This window comes from Podarcis vaucheri, assembly GCF_965113315.1.
Source record: "Podarcis vaucheri genome assembly, chromosome: 12".
Taxonomy (NCBI): Eukaryota; Metazoa; Chordata; class Lepidosauria; order Squamata; family Lacertidae; genus Podarcis; species Podarcis vaucheri.
Genome location: NC_138750.1, coordinates 52848626 through 52861295, shown reverse-complemented (window position 1 = coordinate 52861295; position 12670 = coordinate 52848626). Strand labels below are relative to the sequence as shown.

Genomic DNA, 12670 nt, shown 5'->3' with positions numbered 1-12670 from the left:
AATCCGCACACAGACACACAACCACCCCATACACATACACGCTGCTCTGGAATTTTGTTAGGTCCAGGAGATTCGGGAGGATACAAATTGTGTGCCAGGCTGCCCATTTAACTGCTGTCACTGCCATTTTTTAAAGCAGCTGCAGCAATGAATATATATATATATATATATATATATATATATATATATATATATGTGTGTGTGTGTGTGTGTGTGTGTGTGTGTGTGTGTGTGTGTGTGTGTAAACACAGAAAAGGGAAGAAGCTGTGCTACTGCCCCTGCTCATGATGAGCACCATTCCTGAGCAAGTGTTGGAGAATTCCTCCTCTACCTGGAGGAATTCAGAGAAACAGTTCTCCCAAATTTCTCTGCTCACAAATTGTGTAGGAAAAAAAAATTACGAGAGGCTATTGGTGTGCAGCTTCCATTTAAATATTGTGTGAGAGATGTGCTGCTTGACCATAAATTGTTTTAAAACCCGCAAATGAATCTAATGGCAATGGTCAGAACTGGCCTTACCATTAGACTGCTTCAGCTGGCAGCTTTTCATTGCCGTCAGATTTCCAGCTATTTATTACAAGGCGTGTGGGAGGTTGGGGTCTTTTTGGTTTTGTTTTTTGGTGGGGTAGGAGAGGTTACCACTAGAAGAAGAGCCATTTGCATTTTTAAATCTTTTTATTTCTTATCCCAAAATGCCTTGGATCAGCTGAAATTAAAGAAATAATGTGTGTGTGTGTGTGTATTCGTATTCATTCATTTTCTCTTGTGATCTCTGGATGGTAACTTGGGACCCCCCCCCCCTTATGTCTTAATGGCAGCTTGGAGGAAAGGGTTCAAGTCTGTGAACGGTGGGCCACTGTTTCAGATGGTCAGGTCTCTACCGATGAATGCCCCCTCAAGAGTCTCTTCTGCGGTCAAAATTGCAACATGAGAAGAAACCTGTCTGCTGGTGCATTAAAAACATGGGCATCCTGATCAGCTTCCAGATGCTGAATCAACTAGACAGTGCTTTGGGGCTACTACAGAAGAGTATCCAGTGATTGCCTTCTCTAACCATCTTCCACTAGCATTTTACTTTTATTTTAGAGAAAAGGGGAAATAATGCCTCTTCAATATTTCCAGAGAGGTGTTGGTGCCCAGAATATGAGCACCAACTATTTTTTCATCGCACTGCAAAATGAAACAGCTTCTGGTTTGTTTTACGGTCTGTTTTCTCTTACAATTTGCCTCAAATCTGCCCAGATTTTATTCTGTATAGTTGGAGGGTGGAGATTTTATTCTGTATATTTGGAGGGCCACGTAATCCAACCTCCTCCTCAGTGCAGATAGTCAAGAGCTAAACTGCTACAGCATCCTCAACAGATTTTGTGCAGCCTCTGCTTGAAGGGACTTCATTGGTGGTGGTACAGAAAGACTACAGTGAAACGCCTCTCCTCTTCTTCAAGAGTTCCAGAAACAGGAAGAAGTGCTAAGGCATTACCTGTGCTTGAGAAACATCTTAGCAGAGTGGAGCACTTCTTTCTGTTTATTGAGTTTTTCAGTGTGCTCCAGAATTTCCCAAGTGCTGACAGTGATCAGAGTGCTTGGTAAAGGAGATGAGAGACTTCCCTTAGCCTTTCTCAATGATGCAATTCTGGGCTGGGTGGAGAACTTTAAACATCTCTGTCCAGGCCAGTGCCATGATGGGGAGAAAAAATATTCACCCTCTTCCTCTGCTGAGCTGCATGGATCAGCCAGCAAGCTGAAAAATCTGTGCCTGTCTGTGGGTGTGATGTAGGGTTGCCAGACTTCCAGGTGGAGGACTTGAATCTGCAGGTGGACAAGAGTGCCATTATTATTATTATTATTATTATTATTATTATTATTATTATTATTATTATTATTACTAGCTGTTGTTGTTGTTGCTGCTGCTGCTTCTGCTGCTTGCAAGCTTCATCCAGGCAGTGCAAATTATAGCATAGGCTCTCTGGGAGAGGATGAGTCAGATCTTCTCCATTCCCTTCTCCCAATTAACCTCCATCTCCAAGATCCACCCCGTGACATCACCAGGTACTGCCCCTGGGATATTCTGGGATGATCCTAACCAGGCAACCCTACTGTGCTGTGTGTGAGAGCATTCTCTGGTGTGTATACGTATTGTTGTGCATGTATATGTGAGAATGGGGGGGGGGGTGCTGGTCCCACTTTTGGGGCCCACCCACTGCCAGCATGTAGTCCTCAGAGAGGTTGTAACAGGGCCACATAGCCCTTGAAATGTGTGTGGGGAGTTAGCCAGCCCCGAGCTAGAGTGTTGGACTAGAGAAGCAGCCATCCTTGACAAGTCAAGAATTGCATTCTTGGCGAGTCAACACACTGCATTTACTTTATCTACTCCAGGGGGTGGGGAGAACTAGCAAATTCTCAAAGATAGCAATGTCAGACAGCTAGTCTGTCAGGAAAAAATGGCGCTGATTTTGCTACCCTTGGATCAGGTAAGCCGATAGCAGTTCCAAGTGAAAGATTTTGATCAGTATCCTTTCTTCACCGTCTGACTCATGCACATTGCATCTAATTATTCTGCCCTGGGAAAAGGAAGATAGTGGTCCAGCAGATAGGATGATACCAACTGGATGTGATTCAAGAGGCAGGCTGTCCTAAAATGTTACCCATCTGCCTTCACTGTGATTGGACCAGGGAAGGAAAGAAGCGAAAGCTTTGGACAGGTGTCCATTATTGTGTTATTTTTAGTAGATTTATATTTCACAATTCTATTATAGCCAGGCATTTGTTATCTGTTCCTAGAAGCCCCCAGATCATTGGATGGAAGAATGTTTTCAACAGTAACTGCTTTGAGATTGTTTTAATTGCAATTGTTTTTGGAATGTTTTAACTGTTTCGGAACGTTTCTGCTTTGTTTTTGTTTTCAAATTGTGTATCTTTTTGCCAATTCAGGAGCTTCGGGAAGCAAAGGTGCGATATAAATTTAATGGATAATAATAATAAACTCTAAGTGACGCCCACTTGGTGCTAAGGTTCTGGGCATGCTAGGGAGTCTCTCTCCCTGCCCTCATCCACTAGCCATGGGGCAGCCCCAAGCGTCTGACTATAAGTGATTTTTATGTACGCACATAAGTCTTGCAACTGAACCCTCATGTAATATGTGAAATTACTGCCTGTGTTTGCTCAGGCTAAGCTAATGACTGACATTCTGGCATTTTGAAATGAGACAGCCATTGGCGTTCCCAATTTTATGCCACTATCCATGTTGTGTCCAGGCTACTTGTACTACTGAAGGTGGTCTCATATATTGCAGTAGTCTAGTCTGACTATGATGAAGGCATGAATAACATTTGGCAGATTACCTCTGTGTAGCTAAAATATAATCTGGCTTCAGAGGAGATGTGTGGAATTCATTAAATTAAATAAATAAATCACAGCCCTAGGATATTGCTTCTGGCCTGATCTGAATCTGAAATGTGTTGTTTGCTTCTGGTCTTGTGTGATCTGCCAAACCTAAATCTCCAGTCCACAAAATACTTCAACTGAAGTCCTTAGATTTAAGATTGTTTAATCCATTAGAAATTGCTGGGATTAAGTCAATCCAGCCTAATACTTCCACTTAATTGGGCTGCTACAGAGATTGGAAGTAATAGCCGAGTTTTGTTCTCTGGTGCAGATTGGGTGCAGCAAGAGAGGGGCAGAAAATTAAGGTGGTGATCTGGCCTTGAAAAGTCTATTGGCCCCAAGGGTGAAAAACCAAATGCCATAAAAGGTAAAAGGCTTGTGTTGCTTTCCTTGACCCCTCACCTGTGAGAAATCCATGGATTCTTGCAATGTATTTTGGCTTTTTGCTGTTATTGTTGCAACAATATACAGTGGTACCTCAGGTTAAGTACTTAATTCATTCTGGAGGTCCGTTCTTAACCTGAAACTGTTATTTAGCTAATGGGGCCTCCCGCTGCTGTCACGCTGCCGGAGCACAATTTCTGTTCTCATCCTGAAGCAAAGTTCTTAACCCGAGGTAATATTTCTGGGTTAGCGGAGTCTGTATCCTGAAGCGTCTGTAACCCGAGGTACCACTGTATTGTGTAGTACTCAATGCAGTGGTACACAGAAATGGCAGTGGGGTCCTTGCTCCAGCATGACGCAACAAGTCTGATTTCACACCTTGAGCTCACTAGGTGGTTCTGAGCAAGCTATTCCTTCTCAGCTTCATATGAGGTTAGGTTGCCTGGCAAAATGGGGAGTGGAGCCTCTCTCTCCCTCTCTGGCAGTGTCTTTTGTCATTTCAGAATAATAATATTCCATGACTCAACGCAGTCTTCCCATATAACTGTGAGTTGTATATTGCTTGTGATGTAATGGGGGGGGAGCAAAGGACTGTGCCATAAAGCCGCAGAATATAGGTCAGTGTGCAGTTGAGGCATCTTTTCTGTGGCTCAGTTACCATCTTTCATGGCTGTTTAAACACTTTCTGCAAACAGTTGCGCTGCAAGCTGGAAGGCTTTAAATTCCCCATTAGGATCTGTAGTAGGTTTTGCTTTCCGTAGTGTAACAATATAGAAAATTTGTCAAGGATTTTATGGGGAACACCCTGCATTGTTTTGCCGAAATCCTTCTTCTACATAGAATCATAGAATTGTGGAGTTGGAAAGGGTGCTGGGGGTCATTTAGTCCAAACCCCTGCAATGCAAGAATATGCAGTTGCCCCATACAATTATCTAGTAGCAGTAGACAGATCTTACTCATCCATGGATTTCTCTGTCCTTTTCTAAAGCTACTTGTGCTGTCACAACATTCTGCAGCAATAAATTAGCGACTTTCTTTTGGCTTAAACCTGTCAAACTTGTCACTGGAAGTCTCTGAGTGTTTGCATTTTGAAAGATCGTTCATCAAGCCATCATTTTCTAAACTAAAACTCCCTTGCTCTTTATGAGTCCTTTCTTAAACAGTATGATTCATTTTCTGATTCAGCAAATGCTGGTGCCCTGACCCTCGGTGACAATCAAGTGACTTGCGTTTTGATAAGTTTAGTTTGCTTGGTACCTCCTTGCAGATTTGCTGGATGAAGGCTGACAAGAAAAAGAATTCTACAGTATACAGAAATGCATATTATGGGGCAAAATGTGCATAAAATTGCTCAAAGGGGCGACAAAATATAACATACAAAATGCATTGTCTTTAAAGAAAATTGCTTTCAAAAATGTATGTATTAGGCTAAATTGCACAGAAACATGCTGATGAATTTTCATGAATATTTCACACACACACACACACACACACACACACACACACACTGAGTTTGAAATGAGGCAAGCTCATAAGTGCAAAAAATGGAGGGAAACCATTATTGACAGATTTTTCTATCCCTGGTCAGGCACTTAGTTCAGTTTAGGGATGAGGAACATGTGGCTGTCCAATAACTGAGCATTCATAACTACCATCAGCCCCACCTCCCCGCCTGCTCCCTCTTCTCCCTCTTTCCTCCCACCACCAGTCCCCTGGCTCTGAGCCTTCATCCCTTGGGGGTTCTCTTGGGGATTCCCTAGCTGGTGCCCCCCTCCCATCTGCATCCAAGCCAGTCCATGACACAGAAGAAGGCATGGGAGCTTCGATCTAGCTCTAGTGTAGCAAAGCAGCTAATGCTTTGGACAAGGAAGAGCATCTCTATCCATATCAAAAACATTTCCAGCTCATTTAATGAGCATCTTGCTGCAGATCTGCATGGGGACTGGAGATAGATAAAGCTAGTATATTAACTCTAGGAGGGATTGTTTCTTAGGGTGGAAAATGTGTCACTGCACATGCTCTAATATTTTGCCGCACTGTCTTCTTGGATCAAACTGATTTTGGAGCACTAGGTAGACCTACAAAACCCATAAACAAATGTTTTATTACATTACATTACATTTCTATTCCACTTTTCCTTAAAGGAACTCAAAGTGGTGTACTTGGTTCTCTCTCTCTCTCTCTCTCTCTCTCTCTCTCTCTCTCTCCATTTTGTCCTCACAAAAATCCTGTGGTTAGGTTAGCCTGAGAAACAGTGACTGGGTCAATGGCACCATGCAAGCTTCATGGCTGAATTCGGTTTTGAACCCTGGTACCCTGAGTCCTAGTGGGACGCGGGTGGCGCTGTGGATAAAACCTCAGTGCCTAGGACTTGCTGATCGTAAGGTTGGCGGTTCGAATCCCCGCGGCAGGGTGAGCTCCCGTCGTTCGGTCCCAGCTCCTGCCCACCTAGCAGTTCGAAAGCACCCCTAAGTGCAAGTAGATAAATAGATACCGCTTTATAGCGGGAAGGTAAACGGCATTTCCGTGTGCGGCGCTGGTGCTGGCTCGCCAGTTGCAGCTTCGTCACGCTGGCCATGTGACCCGGAAGTGTCTTCGGATGGCGCCGGCTCCCGGCCTCTTGAGCGAGATGAGTGCGCAACCCTAGAGTCGGTCACGACTGGCCCGTACGGGCAGGGGTACCTTTACCTTCACCCTGAGTCCTAGTCCAACATAAGGTTACCAGATTTTTTTTCAGTGAATCCGGGGACACTTCAACTTCAGTAGATTTTGTGTGGGGACTGATTTGTAAATCCAGGGACTGTCCCTGGGAAACGGGGACATCTGGTAACCTTAGACTCCAACACCCTAACCACTACATATGCAGGCATAGTTTACACATGGCAAGTTTTTTGGTGTGTCTCAAGATTGCACCCACGAACACAATATATATCTGGAGCACCAGTTAGTTGTATTGGAACCCTGGTCCTCCAGGTCTTAGTCCATACTCTAGACACCACACCTGTCTTCCAGGAGAGCAAGGTGAGTTGGCCGTGGGCCACAGAGGCCCCTCTCAAACCACTGTCACCTCTGAACAAATGCTCATTTGTCATCAGCTGCAGGTATGCATCTCTAAGCAATTGCACGTGCAGAACACAGCTTCGCACTTTTGGCATTTCCTTGCCGGATTGGGGCAAAGGTGCAGAGACCCTGGCAGGCCTCTTCAGCATTCATTATCCACCTGCCTACCAGCATAATGATTGTTGCAAGCAAATAGCAAAAAATGACACAGACTCTCTTCTTAATATTCCTGCCTTGATTTTGACAGGCACTTTTCGAACCTGCAGAAATAAAACGGAGGCCCATTATGCATCCCATCTTCACTGTGCATCGCAATAAGCTCTTCCCTAGCATCAGCACACTGTTGCTTCTGGCTCGGCAGATTTTTGTCTGAAAGGTAGCTGTGAAAACAATTTATTTGGAGATAAAATGAAGAGGGAGCTCTAGATTTGAGAGGGGGAAATGGGCTATTAATATACATAGTTTCTAAAATGCAGATAATCTCCCTTAGAATTCACAGCAAGTGAACAGGAAGGTATAGACTCTATTTTCCATTTTTTCTTTACTGTACGTGTGTATATGTGTGTGTGTGTGTGTAAATTTTTCAAACATTTTCACAATAATCTTCGTATCAAATAATTACGTTGTTTCACAAGTTGACTATCCACCCCCAGCTCCACGGTGTTTTGACTGAAACCTTTTCTACTGCATTATATCTTTACCTATTGCAAAAAGTTTCTCTATTACTGTTATTTTATCATTTTTCTTCCACTGCTTTTATCTTGACTCCTGCCTGCGATTTCATTTGACTAGAGTATTTTTTATTAATAGTCCACAAAAGGCCTCCGTTCCTGTTTAAAAAGTTCATCATTTTGATCTCTTGGGTACAGACCTTTCTAAGGGAGTCTCAGCCTTGTGTCTGTGAGTCCTGGTTGGGCTGCATGTGCCAACCAATCCCCTTCCAGTATTCAGTCATGAGCGTAAGTCATGGTGTCATCCATTTACTGCACTGATTCACTGAGAGGTTGAGGAGAATCTTGTCGCCCCCTCTATTTCTGGACTTCAGGCAGGAGTGCCGCCGCTTTTACAGTCATAACAGCACCAGCCACTCACAAGAGGGAGGCATCAGCAGGGTCGGAGAAACCCCTAAAAGAAATGTTAAGAAAAGAACTCCTAAAGCAGACCAATAAGGACTCAGTGGCTACAGAATGCTGACTGATAGTTGAAGGTGGGAAGAGGGGGAATAGGAAATTGGGTGATAAGACAAAATGAAAGGTGTCAGGGCATTTTGACACCCAGACACACACATTCCACAGATATGGGTCCCCACCCTGTACCCGCCATCGTGCCCGTGTTGCCGCCAGCTCCATCACAGCAACTGTACCCTCACAACAGCAGGATGTGGGTGGCACTGTGGTCTAAACCACTGAGCCTCTTGGGCTTGCTGACCAGAAGGTCGGTGGTTCGAATCCCCGCGACAGAGTGAGCTCCCATTGCTCTGTCCCAGCTCCTGCCAACTTAGCAGTTCGAAAGCACACTAGTGCAAGTAGATAAATAGGTCCCACTGCGGCGGGAAGGTAAACGGCGTTTTCATGCGCTCTGGTTTCCGTCCTGGTGTCCCGTTGCGCCAGAAGCAGTTTAGTCATGCTGGCCACATGACCCAGAAAGCTGTCTGAGGACAAACGCTGGCTCCCTCGGCCTGAAAGTGAGATGAGCGCCGCAACCCCATAGCTGCCTTTGACTTAACCGTCCAGGGGTCCTTTACCTCTTTACCTTTTTTTACCCTCACAACACAGCAGCAGCAGCAAAGGTGTGGCACAAGCAGCAGTGAGGTTGGTAGAGGGCTGGATCCGCTGCCTGAGGCAAATGGCTTCTCCTCACCTTATGCACAGGCTACTCCTAAGTAGTGGATCCTGAAAAGGGGCATGGCTGACATTGAGCAGGAGCACTCTGCACTGCAACATTCTGTTGCAGGTGCCGTTTGATTGTTTATTATTTTTCAGGCCATCTGTGGCTCCAGGGAGCACTGATGTTCCTCACTTCCTTCGATGTGCCTAAATCTAGGTCAGAAAACCAAGAGGCGGCCAGTCAGTCATTTACAGCCCTCTGTCCTATGGCTGCCGTTGAGCTGCTTGCAGTGAAGGAACGAGCAAAAGCAGTGTCCGATTCTGGGCAGAAGAACTTTGCCAGCGCAAATGTGCACCAGTGCTTGTGGGGGGGGGGGAGAGGTTTATGTGCATCACAGCTACGCTAAGATGCCTGGTGGGGTGTTTGTGCGCATGTGTGGAATCTAAAGCTCTGATCTATATGTCCTGCAAGTGGTGCACCGCGGAGATAAGGGCCAGGTTATTAGTTATTGTTGCGGAAGTCCAGCTGCTTTTTCTGAATTAAGGGTTTTGCTGTGATAGTGTTTGAAAACCCACCATAGAATCATAGAATCATAGAGTTGGAAGAGACCACAAGGGCCATCGAGTCCAACCCCCTGCCAAGCAGGAAACACCATCAGAGCACTCCTGACATATGGTTGTCAAGCCTCTGCTTAAAGACCTCCAAAGTAGGAGACTCCACCACACTCCTTGGCAGCAAATTCCACTGTCGAACAGCTCTTACTGTCAGGAAGTTCTTCCTAATGTTTAGGTGGAATCTTCTTTCTTGTAGTTTGGATCCATTGCTCCGTGTCCGCTTCTCTGGAGCAGCAGAAAACAACCTTTCTCCCTCCTCTATGTGACATCCTTTTATATATTTGAACATGGCTATCATATCACCCCTTAACCTCCTCTTCTCCAGGCTAAACATGCCCAGCTCCCTTAACCGTTCCTCATAAGGCATCGTTTCCAGGCCTTTGACCATTTTGGTTGCCCTCCTCTGGACACGTTCCAGTTTGTCAGTGTCCTTCTTGAATTGTGGTGCCCAGAACTGGACACAGTACTCCAGGTGAGGTCTGACCAGAGCAGAATACAGCGGCATTATTACTTCCCTTGATCTAGATGCTATACTCCTATTGATGCAGCCCAGAATTGCATTGGCTTTTTTAGCTGCCGCGTCACACTGTTGGCTCATGTCAAGTTTGTGGTCAACCAAGACTCCTAGATCCTTTTCACATGTACTGCTCTCAAGCCAGGTGTCACCCATCTTGTATTTTAGATCTTTTCATACCATTTGCAGCATGACCTGTAGCTGCTCCTCACTGGGACAATGTTATAGATGCTTACTGTATTTTTCCATCTATAAGACTAGGTTTTTTTCCTTAAAAAATAGTGTCCAAAATTTGGGGGCGTCTTATACATGGGGGGCATCTCCCCCATTTTCTTAAATCAGAGTCCCCCAAAACAGGGGTGTCTTATATAATAATAATAATAATAATAATAATAATAATAATAATAATAATAATAATTTATTATTTGTACCCCGCCTATCTGGCTGGGTTTCCCCAGCCACTCTGGGTGGCTTCCATAGAAACCAAAAATACACTAAGGGGCATCTTATAGACGAAAAAATACGGTATACGTTTATATGACAGCCAAGTTTACCTGCAGCATAAGTAGCACTCGGATGTGCTAAAGGTAGACTCTCTGTTTTTAAATCATTTTTCTTTCCACGGGATTGCTAGTGGATTGCTAGCTTTTTAACTGGTTTTGATATGCAAATGATGTTCATTAAATATTTCCCCTACATAAATCCTTTGAATACATCAGAGGTTTGTTAATACTCTGTACTAAGTTGACTTCTTAGCAAGAAGCTTGAGGGCTTTGTTCTTTGCAAATTCTGATAAAAACTGACCTGACCCACTTATTTCTTTAAACAGTTTATATACTGTTTAGCTACAAGTGTCTCTAAGCAATGTACAAGGAATAAAATACAGAAAAGATTTTAAAAATCAGTAAAAAATCTAATGTCAGACTAAAATATCATGGATGAATGTGTGGATTGGATTTAGATTTTCTCCAAATTTTCCGTTGTGGTGCTCAGTTGTTGTTTTTGGGTTGTTGTTTTTTAAATACCAAACTGCATACAAAATACATATTTGTTGTTTGTTATACTATGGGACGCGGGTGGCGCTGTGGGCTAAAGCCTCAGCGCCTAGGGCTTGCCGATCGAAAGGTCGGCGGTTCGAATCCCCGCGGCGGGGTGCGCTCCCGCTGCTCGGTCCCAGCGCCTGCCCACCTAGCAGTTCGAAAGCACCCCCGGGGGCAAGTAGATAAATAGGTACCGCTTACCAGCGGGAAGGTAAACGGCGTTCCGTGTGCAGCTCTGGCTCGCCAGAGCAGCTTTGTCACGCTGGCCACGTGACCCGGAAGTGTCTTCGGACAGCGCTGGCCCCCGGCCAATAGATGTGAGATGGGCGCACAAACCCCAGAGTCTGTCAAGACTGGCCCGCTCGGGCAGGGGTACCTTTACCTTTACCTTTATACTATGGGAAAAAATACATCATCATCATCATTATATGTTGCAAACTGTTTTGAGAACTCAGTAGTTGAAAATAGGTGTTTATGTTGAAATTTAACAAATAAATAAACTTGCAGAAACAGGAGTTAAACTTATCTAGCTGTTGTTTCAGAGGTTTTGCCCCCCAACGCTTGCTTTCAATGAGCAACACACAAATCACCCATAAGCCCTTCAAAGACTTTGAGAATCACTGATTTGTGGCCCAATCTTATGCTTCGCAGAGCAGCAACCACATTCCATAATAAACAAAGATGAGATACTAACATGCATATAAATATGATTCTTTGAAAAAATAAAAGTTTAAAAAATAAAAGTTTAAAAAGGAATAAGAGAGGTTAGTCATAGGTAATAGGTGTATTTTAGCTGCATGTTTTGTTTATTTTCAAGATTATTTAAAGGGCAAATTGAAGCAGTGATTGGAGAGCATTTATCTGAAGTTGGCTGGAGATGTATCCTATGGTCATCTAGGTGACAGATTTTTGGCTGATTGGAGATAAACATGCCAGTAATGATTTCACTGACAGCCTCCTGCACTGGAAGGGTTCCAGACTCCATCCATCCGATCATCCTTTTCACATTCAGAAACTGTGCCATCTTGGATCCAGATAACAGGCACTAGCACATTAAAATACAGGCTTCTGGCTCTGTATTAGAAAGTGATGCAGACAGAAGGGAGTTAACACCTGAGCAGGTTGGGTAATGTGGTGTTTTGCAAGCAGACACTAATAGGTACAAATCTGACTTTCTCTTCTTCTTATTCAAAAAGTGCTACATATGGATGTAACAGAACTGTGCTCAAGCTTTGAAACTGGTTGTTTTACACATCAAATTCTGGGCCAATTTGAAGCTATTATGTAAGCAGGAGAAAATGAGTCAAGCAACAAAGAAAGCGGCGAAGCCGTGCAGCAAGATTTAACGCAGTTTCGATTAATACGCAAAGGCCATTTAGGCCTCGCTTTAATTATTCAGCATTACACAAAGTACAAAGCAAGTGTCTAAGAGGATCACTTGCTCATTATATATGTGTTGCCGATGCTTTGTTAAGAGCTGAAACTTTGCACACCCAATTTGTGTGGGGGCTTTTTTTCCTCGGATTAGTAACAGTGTGGACTTCAGTGCCGTTGATAATAAAAGCAAAGTGGGTTCCTTGAGATTAGAAGGTGGAGAATTAGCCCTTCTTTCTTTAGGTTTTGTATAATTAGATGGAGTCAATAAAGGATGACAGCTCTTCCTCATGGTTAAGTCTCACTGTTGGAGCCCCACTCCCCAGAAAGCCTATCTATCAAGAGTCTGGCTGAATCAGACCCAAGTCCTGCCCAGTTCCACAACTTCTTTTTTTGCAATGACCAGACAGAGACCTCTGGGAAGCTCACAAGCAGGACATGAAGACCAATGCACTCTCTTAACTCCCCAGCAA

General features: G+C 44.1%; 1 protein-coding gene across 6 annotated transcripts in view; it reads left to right on the top strand.

Moving 5' to 3' along the window:
- The window catches only part of DPP6 (dipeptidyl peptidase like 6), a 506040-nt gene that overhangs the window by 326218 nt on the left and 167152 nt on the right, over positions 1-12670 (top strand). The window lies entirely within an intron of this gene.